General features: G+C 42.8%; 1 long non-coding RNA gene across 1 annotated transcript; it reads left to right on the top strand.

Annotated features, from left to right (window-relative positions):
• The first annotated feature begins 1,373 nt into the window (after positions 1-1,373).
• Positions 1,374-3,727, top strand: LOC113598519 (uncharacterized). The gene is made up of 2 exons (XR_003419144.2): positions 1,374-1,575; positions 3,573-3,727. It is a non-coding gene; the product is annotated as an uncharacterized LOC113598519 (long non-coding RNA).
• Positions 3,728-15,432: the final 11,705 nt, after the last annotated feature.

Here is a 15,432-nt window from a genome sequence, read left to right as displayed (position 1 = left end):
TGTCTTTATTGCACTGTGAGCAAGGCAGACCCTGGTAACTCTGTGGCCTCCCTACAACCAGAAGGAAAATTGACCCCACCCAGTCACTAGAAGAATCTTGTGAAAATCTTCACCCCTTTGTTATCCTATGGCATATCTAACACTCTTTGGTTTCCATAAATGCTGGTTCATGAATTAATGATCTATTACTAATGTCTCCGGTCAATATAGAGCATTTATTTATTCCAGAGTTCTCTGCAAGACTGCGCGCATTATACCTTGTCGGTAATTAGATTATGCCCTAGGGATCTGTGGATAAACCTAAGCCTGTCTCAAATGTCATGTTTCAGAATCCGAAGTATAAAAATCCATAATTGGCTGCCTTCTTAAGAACAAAGAGAATGATAGCTTGTCTGCTCCAAGAAGGATACGCGAGAGGAACACAAACAAAGAATTGTTGTATAGGGAAATGAGATTTTAAAATGACCCGAGAAAAGCTGATGGTCTGGTGCACACGAGTGAACCCTGCTAGTATGAAAACCAAGCTAGGAACATGGCTAATCAATGCATATGCAAATGCTCTCAGGAAAGCCCTCTGAAACTAGTGTGCGCTCTCTCTGGATGCTGGAGAATTGTGAAGATAATCACCTGTGACACTCAGCCTTTCCTTGAGACACAATTTTGAACAACTGACCTTATTTCTGAGCTGAGTGGATGCCAAAATTGAATTTCTGCTCAGCTGGAACCAAATTCACTCCCAGCCATCTCTCAAGTGAGTTGGCAACACTTGCTTTGAATTCTTTGTCCCACTTATGCAGAATTAATTTGGAGTCATTTTGAAGTCTTTCCCCTTTGGACCGGGCAGTGCCAAGGAAGAAGTGTGGTGTCCATCGGGTCTCATATTAACCTCTTTGTCTATGTGTCTGCTTGGCTTTCTATTAACTTTGGAGGCTTGTTCACTTAACATGGTGAACAAGGCTCCTCTAGGGTTCACCTGAATTCCACAAGTATTTGTGGAGTAATCACCCCAGGTCGGGTACTCTGAAACACGCTGGGGTGGCAGGGCTGGGGTTTACAGACAGTGTCATGCAGGAAAGGATCTTAGCTCTGGAGTCAGACTCTGGCTTCTGATGCTGGCTCCACCGCAGACCCGCGGCCGGGGGTAGGTAATGAACAAGTTACATACGCACCACGAGCCTTTGATCCCTCAGCTGTGCAATCGGGGTAACAATCCCAAATTGGAAGACATTGTGAACAAATTCAAAACAGCGTAAAACAGAATAGCGAACAGCCCTAAATGCAACACGTAATAAAATGAGCTGTGACGTCACCTTCAGTGCATTGTTAATCCCTAATCTCTAGAAGCTGACACACTCAAGCAGAAGGGAGCAGAGGCCAAATGATGATGACATTCATATTAGTCAGGACAGGAAGGAGCAGAAGGAAGGGAAGCCCATGTGAAAACGTACACTAAAGGACATAAGTGCTGTGAGCCCCGGGAAAGCGCGTCCCAGTCCCCACCTGGAGGCCTCCTTCCCAACATTCACCCTCCAAGCCTCTCGCCGCATAATTAGAAAATGTCTTCTCCTCTCTGTGGTGAGCATGCCTCATTTAAATTCCATTGCCTTCCAGTCCAGTCACATGAGATCAACATATAAATTAAAAGCAGTTTGAATCTCTGAGATGAGATGTAATTTTTGACTTTTCTACTTGAGGGAACAGAACAGCATCATTGTTACTCTACTGAATAAAAACGATTTTTTAAAAATGTAAAAATTTAAAAAAATTAAAAAAAAAGCTTCGAGCCCCCCTCCACGCTCCCATGGATGGTAAGGGGAAAGGACAGAGAAAATCATGCCTAAAGTTTGACTGAGGAGTAGTCTGCTTTATTAATAAAATTTCTCCCCATTGGAATAAGTCTTACTTATATAAGACTTACATATAAGACCATGAGTCTTACTCTAGAGAGAGAGAGAGACAGAGACAGAGAGAGAGTATATATATATATATATATATATATATGAAGTCTATATATATATATATATAAAGTCTATATATATATATAAAGTCTCTCTCTATATATATATATAGTCTATATATATATATGATAGTAAGGACGCCTAGGGATTTCATTTGGTCAAGCATCCGACTCTTGGTTTTGCTCAGGTCACGATCTCATGGTAGGTGGGTTCCAGCCCCGCAACCGGGCTCCGTGCTGACGCTGTGGAACCTGCTTGGGATTCTGTCTCCCTCTCTCCCGGCTCCTCCCCTACTTGTTCTCTACCTCTCTCTCTCAAGAATAATAAACATTAAAAACAAAAGCCTTTAGGGGCGCCTGGGTGGCTCAGTCGGTTAAGCGTCGGACTTCAGCTCAGGTCACGATCTCGCGGTATGTGAGTTCGAGCCCCGCGTCGGGCTCTGTGCTGACAGCTCAGAGCCTGGAGCCTGTTTCAGATTCTGTGTCTCCCTCTCTCTCTGACCCTCCCCTGTTCATGCTCTGTCTCTCTCTGTCTCAAAAATAAATAAACGTAAATAAATAAATAAATAAATAAATAAATAAATAAAACAAAAGCCTTTAAAAACTAGTAATATATATCTGTATATGTGATACTGTATATGTGTATGCATGTATATGTGATCGTATAATAACATAGCCAACTATTGTCAATGGACAACCTCTACAGTGTAACCTTTGGCCCACGTGAAGTCCCTTAAGGTCAGTGACCCTCTAAATGTAAAAACAGTACATGTGAAACCCCACTTATGGTTTGTTCAGAGCTCTAGGAAGACAGGTGACCTGTGAGTGAAACAGGTATTTAAGGCATCGACTCTCCTCCACAAGTGAGCATTTCTGGGTTTCTGACTTGAAGAGGTAGATATTTTCCACCTTTTGATTCCAAACTGCCTTATTCTTGTCTCCCACGGCGAGGCACACACCCTGCGAACCGGGCCCCCTCACCCAAGAAAAACAGCCTCGACAGGCCGCCTCCTCTTTATCTCACCTGGCGCAAACCAGCTTGTGCATCTTTCCCTGACATCGGCACGTTGACATGCACACGAATGGCCACATCACTGAAGCTCCCAAAATGTCTATTAAAAACGAATTCTCCCTTAATTTAATAACACCAGTCTCTCTTTTAAGACCAGTTTCTGGCCAATAAAATGCTTGGGTCAAATGATTGTGTAATCAAATTCTTTCCCTGTCCTGCTAACACAGCTTGATGATTTTAATCAATGGTCGCTTTTAACTCCTTCATGCATTTTTTTTTCTTTCCCCTAAAGCATTTGTGATGCCAAGATTTCAAATAGAAATTTCCCCTTCCGGGCAGCTTTGGCAGACCATACCTTCCCCCCACCCCCGCCCCTTCCAAGGTGAGCTTAAGTTGACTGTGATTTCATAATATCACTGATACAGTGTTCCCTTTTTAAGGAGGTGGATTAATTGAAGGTGTGGGGAAAGCATAGATGTGTAGAGGAGGAAGCGTTCCCTTTTTACACAGTTATTGAGTAACTTGGAAGGCACTGCAGAAACTATTTACATCTCCTCTGTAAAATGAGGGGGCTGAATTGAATTTCCTTTGTGTCTCCCCCAGCTTTGGCAGATTTTGAGTCCACCAGGCCCTTGACTTTGAACTCCTGGGGAGCAGTCAACAAGAATTAATCATCCCTGCACTTCCAAAGCCTCTCCCGAGGTCTGGCACCCAGTCCGGCCTTCGATGTTAATAAATGAATTAATCACCTTGCCTTTTTACAGGCTCCACTCCAATTCATTCTGACTAGAGCAAGAGTCATAGGTTGCCATTAATGGCTCACAATTCCGTTCCAAAGATCACAGAATCTTGAGTGTAAAATTTTCCTCTGTTTTGCGTTTCATTCTGTTGCTGGAGGGCGCAGGCACGTTTCCTACGTATGGACGTAGTGCTGACGCTTTCTCTCGAGATGGACCCTTTCGTTAGTCCACACAACAAATATTCGCAAACACCTGCGAGGCCATAGTATTACAATGCTGAACTACACACAGCTCTTTCTATCAAGGAACTTACAGTGCGATGAAGAAGTCAGACAAGTTAACATAAAACAAGTTCTATGAAGGCTAAGCACGGGTGCCGTGGGGACAAGAGAAGCTGACTGGGTCTGAGGACTTCAGGGAAGGTTTCCCAAAGGAAATCATAAACACACTCAGAACTTTCAGCTCAATAGGAGTTAGCAGAGTGCATGTGGTCGGGAGGGTGGATGGCATTGAAGGCAGTGAGCGTGACAGGTTGCTGAATTGGTCTTTATTTACAGGCAGCAAAGGACCCTGGAAGAAAGTTCAAGCAGGGACTTGACATGATCTAATCTGTATCTTGGAAAGATGTTTCTAGCTGAAGTTAGAAAATTGGAAAGGGATGAGACCAGGGGCCAACGGCATAAGAAGGCTTTTAGGGGGGCACTGAAGATAAAGTGGGTAGCCGTGGACATGAAGAGAATTCAGTGGATTCTGGCTATGTTGAGAAAGGTGGATGTACATGTGTGCGTGTTGGAGGGCGAGGAGAAAAAGACAAGTCAAGCCTGGAGAAACCGGGTGGATGGGGCGTCATTCACTGAGATCAGAAACATCTTCTAAAGCAACCGTACTTTGGGAGGCAAGAGAAGTGATGATGAATTCCATAGGGCGGCCAAGGGATAGTCAAGATGAGATGCCCAGCAGTCGGTGGGTTAGATGGGTCTAGATCTCAGGAGAGAGTTTGGGGGTGAAATATATACAACTGATAGCCATCGACATGTCGACAGAAACTGAAGCTATTAGAATGAATGTCTTGAGGAGGAGAAGAGCGGCTGGGGAACCTTAAGAAATACTTTAAAGTCATTCAAATACTTTGCTCACTGATTATTGTCACCTGCTTGGTCCCTATTGCAAAGACACCGTTTGACTCTAAGTCTTAAAAAATCTGGCCAGTCACCTTCCATTGTGGTCCCAACTTGGAGCTCTGTGGAGGACGGTGCCAAGCTCTAGGCACTTTAGATGTCTCCCATAAATTATCAATTGCTCATCCAAAAGAATTCGCAAATATTGCTTGGTCATATGAGTGTGGAGAACAGGAAATGTTACTATGAAACACGTGGGAGCTAAAACATGTTCCCGAGTTTAATGCAAGAATGTTTTCATTGATTATATCGAACACTAGAGACGGAAGATACAGTATGAAAACAATCCATCTAGGGCAGAGATTCCTTGTGTCTGTCACTAAGCTGTTCCTGGGCAGGGGGGCGGGGGGGGGGGGGTTGCGGGTAGGGCAGAGGCGGCACAATTCTCTGCTTTTACCATCTTCCCAAATCACAGGCACAGTTTAATCAAGGAAGAGGAGAAGACGGCGGCTGTGATGTAACAGCCAAAGTGATGTCCACAAAGAGCCACAACCAAAAACAGCACTTATACCCCTGGTAACAAACTGAAATCAAAAGCTTTTGGCATAATCCTTGAGTCACATATGTATGATGTCCCAGTGGTCGTAAATGTGGGTCTCGGAGGCATTTTAGTAAACAGGGTTAGGCAGAAATTCATAGCCAAGCAAATAATAATTCCTTTCACCATTTTATGAAACCCTGGGAAGATTGAAGTTATTTTTTATTTTAGTTTGTTTTGTTTCACGTAATCTGAAGTATTCCAGAGCCATTTAAGATCCCATCTGTTGAGAATTTCAAAGGTTTTGTCAACTTTACAACAAATATTTTGATGTTCTAAGGAGCTTAAATCAGATAAGAGACTCCGGGGAATACAGAACCATCCAAAAATTGTTATCCCAAAAGATTTAGTTATTTTCTTAATCATGCATCTGCTACATACTCATATTTTAAAGAGCTAACTTTTTGCGGGCAATCCAGTTCTGAGGATATAATGAATCCTTAAGATTAGACATCTTGGTAAAAATAGACATGTGGATTAGTGGCAAATAATAGGTGCCGAAAATGGAATCATATATCCCGCTGAAAAACTTCTCCAAGTGTTGAACTCTTTGAACTTTAACAGGAATTTGGGCATTGCACATTGGTCCAATGATTTTGTAAATAAAAATCCATCACTCTTAATTTTCTTTGTAGAGGGATGTTCTAAGTAAAATGAATCTCTATTTTTTTTTTTTTTGGTCTAATACTGGACGTTTCTTATATTTCAAACACTTAACATTTATCAACCCATCCAATCCTCACAGCCATACAAAGTAGGCACTATTATCAGTCCCATTTTCCAGATGAGTAAACTGAGAGACAGAAATGCCCATCAATTTCCCCAAAGTTGCATAGGTAATAACTAGTAGTATTTAGATTCTGGCTTCAAAGTCCTCATGCTGAGTCACTGGCATCCTAGAAGCAACAGTTCCCCCTGTGTTGTCCCCCACAGGACACACACATCAGTGTCACCTGGGGAGCTTGTTTAAAACTCCCAGCCCCTGGGGAAAACGACCTCTCCCTGCTCTACCTCATGGGGGCGGGGGTGGGTCCCACCTTCCATTTTCCTTCTGAACCCTGTGGATATCATATGCCAACATGTCTCAGATTTGGGGCTCATTAGAATCACCTTTAGAGTTTGTTAAAAATGCAGGTTCCAGATACTAACTTTTTCAAGTTTATTTCTTCCCTTTAAGTAATCTCTACATCCGACGTGGGGCTCGAACTCATGACCCTGAGATCAAGAGTCACATGCTCTTCCGACTGAGCCAGCCAGGCGCTCCTAGATAATTTTTTTTTTTTAAACCTTTATGGTTATAATGATGGAAAGCTTCCAGTTTTCCTGTTTCCTCAAGAAATGTACATTTTCTCCTATTCTGTGTTTAATCCTGCGGCTGTAGGGCACACACACACATATACTAAGTTGTATATGCAGTGCTGACACTTTTGCTTGAGGGGAACTCATTCATGCGTCCATGCAACAAATATTTGCAGAGCACATGCTAGGCAGTGGTACTACGAGTCTCAACTACACCCAGCTCTTTCTTTCAAGGACCTTAGAGAGTAATAAAGCCATCAGACAAGGAGAGAGGTTTATTGGATCTTTCCACGGTTTACACCATCGCAAGAGTCCAGGTACGGAGGTTGGGATGGAGCCGGGAAGCTGGCTAAGCGCAGTAACATAGAAGTTTATCTTCATAGTGAAGGGAATAGCGTCTCTGAAGATGTTTTTCCTGCAGCTGTGGGATGAGGTAAAACAGAACAAGCACCAAGAGGTCTGATTTCTCCGTAGGGGAGATAGGCTCAGGTGCACCCCTGCTGAAGGCAGATCTACTGACCCCTGCAACATCGTGGCCGAAGTCTAAGGAGGCAGGAGGTCTGTGGAGCCGCTGCAGATGTCTGCTTGATGAATTAACAACCACTCTCTCGTTTCACGGTGATTTCATCTTATCTCCACTATCGGCTTATTAGTTACCTTGTTTTTAAAATTCTGTTAGTGGTTGCTGCATGTATCTTTTGGTATCACAGTCTACCTTCAGATAATATATTACCACTTCAGGCACAGTGTGAGAACCTTACAGAACATTCCTTCCAATTCCTCTTCCCTGTCATTTGTGTTATATTTTCCCACATTCCACTCGTACATGTATTATAAACTCCATTATACATCGTTGGCACGTTCGCTTTCGACAATCTACTATCTTCAAAGTCATGAAAACTCTCACTCCTCTCAAAATAAAGACACTTAAAAAAATAGTCATTCTATTTTTCAAGGGGAAAAAGACTTTTCTTTTTATCTCCATTTTTGCCATCTCTGGTGTTCTTTCTTCTTTTCGTCAGGTCTCCGTCTGAAATTTCTGTCTGGATTCCTTCTGCCTGAAGACCTCCTTTGATATTTCTGTAGCACGAGTCGGCTAGCAGTTAATTCCCTCAGCTTTGGTTTGTCTGAAAATACTTGACTGTGCTTCCAGTTTTGAAAGTTGTTTTTATCACGTGTATCACTTCAAGTTGACAGTTTTCTCCCAGTATGCCAGAGATATTATTCTGTTGTCTTCCCGTTTGCTCACTTTGTTGAGTTGTTGGGTTTTATCCTTGCTCTCTGGGATGAATCTCCTCATGGTCTTCAAGATGGTCTCATTATCTTTGGTTCTCCGTGATTCAAATATATTTCATCCAGATGTGGGTTTTGTTGGTTTGTTCATCTTTTACTTTTTAGCTGTTTTGGGTTTTAAAAAAAATTTCTTTGATGAAGTCAATTCTACCCCCAACAGGGGGCTTGAACTCTCGACCCCAAGATCAAGAGTGGCGTGGCTCTACCTGAGCCAGCCAGCCGGGTGCCCCTATCTGTTCTTTTGTTTGTTTGTTTGTTTGTTTTTTACTTTACATTTATTCAGTTTGGAGCTATCTGAGCTTCTTGGTTCTGGAGTTTGACATCTTTTACTGTTTTTGTAAAGTTTTGGCATCATCTTCCAAATATTGCTTCTGCCGTTCTCTCTCTCAACTCCTCTTTCCCCTCTTCTCCTCTTCTTTCTTCTGGGATTCTAATTATACATATATTAGACCATTTAACATCGTCCCACATGTCTTGGGACCTCTTTCCAGCTGTTTGTTTTTTTTTTTTTTCTTCTTTTTCTTTTTTTCTCTTTGTATTTCAGTTTGGGTCATGTCTACTGAGCTATCTTCAAAGTTGCTGATTCTTTCTTCAACTCTATCATGTCCACTGATAAACCTGTCAAAGGAATTCCTTATCTCGGACATCACATTTGTTTTTATTTCTAACATTTCAGTGTGACTCTGTCTTACAGGTTTCTGATCTTAAATCGTTCCATTGGCAGATGGTTGTTTTTGCCTGCCCCAAATCCATTCCTTCTTTTTATTTCTTGTTTATACGCTGTGATTTTTGGTTGGTTTCTGTTTCTTTGTTCAGTTGTGCAGGTAGAGAGCAGAAATGTATGGGTATAAATTAGTGGAGGCCTATACACATTAAAATTCTACTCTAAGCTACTCACATTTTATTATTATTGTTATTATTTTTTTTGTGTGTGAAGACTTTTGAAAAAGCTCTTTGCTAATATCTTCTTAACATTTGATGAGTTATTTTTGGCTTTCCTAGAACTTTTTTTTTTTAATTTTTTTTTTTTTAACATTTATTTTGAGACAGAGAGAGACAGAGCGTGAATAGGGGAGGGTCAGAGAGAGAGGGAGACACAGAATCCGAAACAGGCTCCAGGCTCTGAGCTGTCAGCACAGAGCCCGACGCGGGGCTCGAACTCATGGACCGTGAGATCATGACCTGAGCCGAAGTCGGACGCCCAACTGACTGAGCCACCCAGGCGCCCCTGGCTTTCCTAGAACTTTAAGGAAACACTTTGATCACTGAATACATCAAGTCTAAAATTCCTGGCCTGACATTTTTCTCGCCAGTGTTATATTGGTAGTATCTGGAAGACCTTAAGAGATTCATATGCTTGTGTTATTCTGTACTCAATCGGGGTGATCGTTTTTCAATTATGAGATTGAATTTATATTTATTGAATTAATTTCACTTTTCCAATCACTGATGAGAAGAATTCCTGCCTGGTCTGAAATCATGACGTGTTTTTCAAGATTTATTGGAAGACCTTGGCTGTGTGACGTCCAGCATTTTAAATGTTCTCATTTCAGAGAGTAGTTTTCAGAACGTAGTAGGTGAGGGGATGGGGCAAGGGGTCTGGTGATTACTTGCCTCATCTGTTTTGTCTGGGCTTCCGGGAAGGCAAGAGTCAGGATTGCTGAAAGTGAAGAGGAGAGATTTGTGTACAGAAAGCTTGGGTAAGGGTGTGGGGAAAACTAGGAGAGAAGAAGGTAGCATGTCACCTGTCCCTCTGGGTGACGCCTCATGTACAACCTCTTTGATTGTATCTTTCTCCAGACTGTGAGCCCCTGTCTCCTAGCACTTTCTACAATTACATTTGTGTGTGTGTGTTCGATTAATTTTTGAGTTCTCCAGATACAAGCTCTGTGGTTTTGTTCACTGTTTATTCTTCACCTCTGAAGTTGTGCCTGGCACATAGTAAACACTTTGCAGTTACTTGTTAGATGGATGGATGGATGGATGGATGAGCCCCTAACTTATTCCTGCTAGAATCTGATACCAAAGAGAAATGCTTAAAACCGCAAATAGTGGAATATTGATAATGAAGAAGGGTATACATGTGTGGGGGCTGGAGGCACGTGAGAAATCCCTTGACCTTCCACTCCATTTCGCTGTGAACCTGAAACTGTTCTAAAAACTAAAGTCTATTCTAAAAATTGCAAATAATTATATGATTTTCATTGTTTTCTCACTAGATGATCGAGATTAATAATCTTCAGCTACTATTACAAATAGTGTGGCTTTCTAACACGAATACAGCTTTCAGTAGTAGAAAAATTTTGCTGTCATGAGTCTCTGCTCTAAATGTGCCATGATATTCTGGGGCACCTGGCTCAGTAGAGCATGTGACTCTTGATCTCAGGGTCGTGAGTTCAAGCTGCACATTGGACGTGGAGCCTACTTAAACAAAAAGAAAAGACAGAAACTGTAAATATGCCATGATATTCTGCTATTGACTAAGATTATAACCTATATTTCATGAAACAGAGATTAAGCTGCAGCCCTGGGGTATATCACAACCCCACCAAGCCCCATTTGCGTGGGTTACAAGTGAATGTTATCCCCTGGAGCTGTGCAGTAAGGTCATCCTGGTTAAGGTCTGAGGTAAAACAACTGAGCTGATGATGCACTTTGGAGACTTTGGGGTTGGGATTGAAAATGAGGAGTCACTTCAAATAAGGGCAAAACTTCTTTGGGAGCTGATGGAAACGTGCTGAAATTATTGCTCTAAAATTATTGTTGGGATGCCTGCCTGGCTCAGTCAGTAGAGCTGACTCTACTCACAGGGTCAGTAGACCCTGACTCTCGATCTCAGGGTCATGAGTTTGACCCCCACATGTGGCGCAGAGATTACTTTAAAAAATTAGATTGTTGTGATGGTTGCGTAACTTTGCAAATCTACTAAAAGTCATTAAATTGTACACTTAAAATGATTGCATCTTATGTTGTGTAAATTATACTTCAATTAAGCTGGTCTTACAAAATGAGCAAACAAGGGGCACCTGGTTGGCTCAGTCAGTTGAATGCCCGGCTCTTGATTTTGACTCAACCTGGCATTGAACTCTGCACTGAACATGGAGCCTGTTTAATATTCTCCCTCTCTCTCTCTCTCTCTCTCTCCCTCTTCCCCTTTCCCCTGCTTGCTCTCTCTCTCTCCATCTCTGTAAAAAATTAAAAAACAAACAAAACCAAGCAAATAAAAACTACTGGGAATTCTCTTCTATTCCTGCCTTCAACCCTGTTCTCTCCCACCCCCTACAGGAAATTATGTTTATTATTTCTTGGTATATACTACCAGTTTTCCTTTGACAAATGCCAGCAAATACCTATTTATTAATATTTTAAGTGATTTTTAAATGTTGCCTTCAATACCGGTGACTGAGAAAAAGCGGATTTAATTGAGAGGTGAGGAGAAACACCGTTTAAACTTTATGAAGATTCTGAAAGAAGAGACATTCTGGGGAACACAAAAAGGTTTTAATTTATAACGTTGGTTTCCATTAACTTGAGCGAGGGAGTTAACGGATCAAGAAAAAAAAGAAGGACCAAGAAGGAAATAACAAAATGGGCTTGTGGGAGAGCAGAAAGAAACAATCAGCAACAGTTGGGAGGGAAAATTATACGAGGAGTTGAGTGGTGTGGGTGGGACTTGCTGGGCTGTGAACCGTGGAGAGCGAAAAGAAAATCTGGCATATTGCAAATTCACCATGACTGAGGGAGAAAGAAGGCAGGTTGGCACCTGACAGTTCCCCGTATTGGCCACGAGGTGGCGGCATCCACCCAAGACGGTCCTCTCCGGAGACTGCGGAAAGAGGCTGTGCGGGTAAGTACACAATACTTCAACATACAGCACACTTTTTTTTTTTTTTTTTTTTTTTTTTGGTGGTGGGGAGGCTTAAACAACAGACATTTCTTTCGCATGATTCTAGAAGTTGCGAAGTCCAAATCAAGGTGCGAGCAGACTGCGTGACCGGTGAGGACCTGCTTCCTGGTTCACAATCAGCCCTCTCTTCTCCGCTGTGTCCTCCCTCGGAGGAGGGAGCTCTCCGGTGTCTCTTTTATGAGGGCACTGATTCCATTCATGAGGGCTCCTCCCTCTTGTCCTAGTCACCTCCCCAAAGCCCCACCTCCCGATACCATCGCACTGGGGATGAGGTTTCTGTATATGAAGTGGGGGGGGGGGGGGCACAAATGTTCAGTCTGTAGCATTACCATTACTTACTTTGATTGCCCCAGATTTGGCCAGTGGAAACCCCTTCAAGACGGCACCCGTCCCTTTGGACATGCTCCTGCGATTCTTAGAATACTTCCCTACTTTGTGCAGTCAGGACAAATCTTAGGATCAACTTGTACTTTCCCTGCCCCAGTCCTTGAACCAGTCATTTCTCCAAGAAGAGTTGCTTCCTTTTGGCGGAGAACGGATTTAGAAAGCAAGACCTTGCTGCCAGGTAGGCACATTTCCCCTGGTGTATCGTTGCTTCTAGGCTATCTTAGCAGACATGGTAGAAAAGATCGGAATATACATAACACACACACATACATGTACATATTTCTGCTATTGTTTCTATACAGCCTGTCAATCAAAGACGATGGGTGGCTCAGTTAAGCGTCCGACTTCCGGCTCAGGTCATGATCTCACAGTTCATGAGTTCAAGCCCCCCCCCCACTCCCCGACTGGCTCTGTGCTGACAGCTCAGAGCCTGGAGGCGGCTTCAGATTCGGTGTCTTCCTCTCTCTCTGCCCCTCCCCTGCTTGCAGCACTTTTTTTTTTTTTCTTAACACACTTTATTTTTAGAGCAGTTTTAGGTTTACAGCAATGTTGCGCAGAAGGTACACAGATTTCCCATATACCCTGTGCCCCCCACAGGCATACCTTTCCCGCTATTAACATCCCCCCTACCAGAGTGGTGCATCTGTTATCATTGGTGAACCTGTATGAACACATCATTATTCCCCAAAGTCCTCCTTTCACATTACGGTTCACTCGGTGTTGTATGTTCTATGGGTTTGGACAAACATGTAATAAACGGGATGCATGTATCATTAGAGTACGTACTGATACTCACTGCCTAAAAATCCTGTTTTCTGCCTATTCATCCTTCCCTCCCCTAACCTTACGCAACCCTGATATTTTTACTGTCTCCATAATTTTGCTTTTTCCAGATGTTAGACAGTTAGAGTTACACAGCACGTAGCCTTTCAGATTTTTCACTTAGTAACATGCATTTACAAGGCATTTACATGTCTTCTCACGGTTTAAGTACTCATATGATATGTACAAACTTAAGAACGGAAAGCCAGAGGGGTAAATGAAAAGCAAAATCTCTTCCATGGTTCACATTCACTTTTCCTCTCACTAAATCTTCCAGTTGAGGGATTTCCTGATATGAAAATGGTCATGGTCCCCCAAGTGAGACATGGGAAGTCATTTTGTCTTCAAGACAACAGAACCTATTTAAACTGTAATCTTGCTGCCAGCACTTAAGAAAGGAAGCATCACATTTTTACGTTTCCCTGGGGAAGGTGTTGATACAATTAAGTATGCCGAGACTATCCTCTCCTGTCCCTACTCCGCCTGGTCATGGGGATTTCTTCAGCTCAAAGCCAGAGTGGCAACTTGTAGTGCGTGCCAAGGATAAGAGGTCTGGTGGGCTCTTTTTTTTTTTTTTTCTTCCCATCTCATCAGGGTGGAACCATCAGCTTCCATTTTCAATGGTGTTTCCAAGAGGATTTTAGTCCTCCCAGTGTCCCATGCTTGGAAAAAGTTAACGTGACCTTCCAGACCGCCTTAAGATCGCATAACCTTTTTGAGGTTTTCCAAGGACTTTTTGTGTGGGTAGGTTTGGTTTTGTCATTAATTATAACAGGAAACAGGAAAGGGGTAAAAACACCAAACAAAGAGAAAATTGCAAAGTTTCAAACAATGCTTCAATAAATAGTCACACAAAGAGAGTTCTCCCTGGTATTCATCGAAATGTAAATGAACCCACCTTTGATCTTTCTCATTACTTCACAGCCCCAGGTTAGCTGCGTTCTTGGAAGCCCTCTCCATCTCTCTAACAATCGTTTTTAAGTCGGCTCCATGCCCGGTATGGGGCTTGAACTCACGACCCTGAAATCAAGAGTCACATGTTCTACCAACGAAACCAGCCAGGTGCCCCGAAGGCCTCCCCAGCTCTTATCCCCCAAGAAATTTCTCTCCCAGTTGACCTCACCTCCTTCTTTTATTTAATACAGGAAAAGCTGAAGATACATAGAGAGGTTTGGGGATACAAAAATAACTAAATGCACTTTAATTACGTTCACAAGAAACCAGATTTTTCGCCCAAGTTCTCGTTCTTGAGAAAGGAAAGGCTGCTTTTCCTTACCGCAGCAGGGGATGAGGAACAGATTGGGGAAAGGAGACGTGGACCAAAGCTGAGGGTGCTACAGAGTAGACGGTTCAAAGACCGAAGTCACAGGACGGGGGTGATAGGGTGCTTAATATGTGTTGCACATCCAGTAAATCCTATCGTACAGTATTCAGGATCTGCCTAATTGAGAAATCTCTTACTATTTAATTAATGCCATTCCATTTGAAATTAGTCCTGGATTAGTCCTGGGTTTGTTTTTTTTTTTTGTTTTTTTTTTTTTTTTAAGGCAGATCTTGTCAGTGCCCCGGCCTTTACTATGTCCAGCTGCCAGATTAGGATCCCTTTGCCCTAGGACTTTCCAGAGTCTCAGGCGTCCGCTCTCCTGCACCCGGCTCAAGGGAATGAGCAGAATGTCAAGAGAGCAGCTCTTAAAGAATGACTGATGGGAACTGGTGGGGCAATTTCCCATTTCCTTCACCCGACCCAGAGACTTAGCTCTGAGGTTTGCGTTGTACTGGATCCCGGGTTCCCAGCTGAATTACGTTTCAGTTGTACAGGGTGGTACCTGGCTTGATAACGTAGACCGTCTTACTCGCCTTCTCTTCTTGCCTTTCTTCCCCATTCACAACAATATTTCTGGGGATCCCAAGTAAACTACTCACTCTCAAATCCTCGTCTCCCAGGGTCTGCTTTTGCTTAAAGCCTCGCTTCTCCGAGTCTCCGAGTCTCCCTCCTTGGATTGGATGGATGGGCTTATTTCCAACATGTAGTTAAGTCCCAAACTAACATGTAGGGAAGTCTTATGGGGATTGTAGGGATGAGCTTATTTCTAACATGTAGGGAAGTCCAAATTAAGAATATGTAGGTAACTGTGACAGGATTTGTGTGTGTGTGTGTGTGTGTGTGTGTGTGTGTGTGTGTGGTAAAATATGTATAACACAAAATTTACCACTTCAATCATTTTTCAGCGCGTAGTTCGTGGCATTAAATACATTCACGCTGTTGTCTGGTAACCGCCACTACTGTCCCGATGCTACA

This window comes from Acinonyx jubatus, chromosome B2 (genome assembly GCF_027475565.1).
Source record: "Acinonyx jubatus isolate Ajub_Pintada_27869175 chromosome B2, VMU_Ajub_asm_v1.0, whole genome shotgun sequence".
Lineage (NCBI taxonomy): Eukaryota > Metazoa > Chordata > Mammalia > Carnivora > Felidae > Acinonyx > Acinonyx jubatus.
Note: the sequence above shows the minus strand (reverse complement) of the source record. Positions and strands in the feature narration are given on the sequence as shown.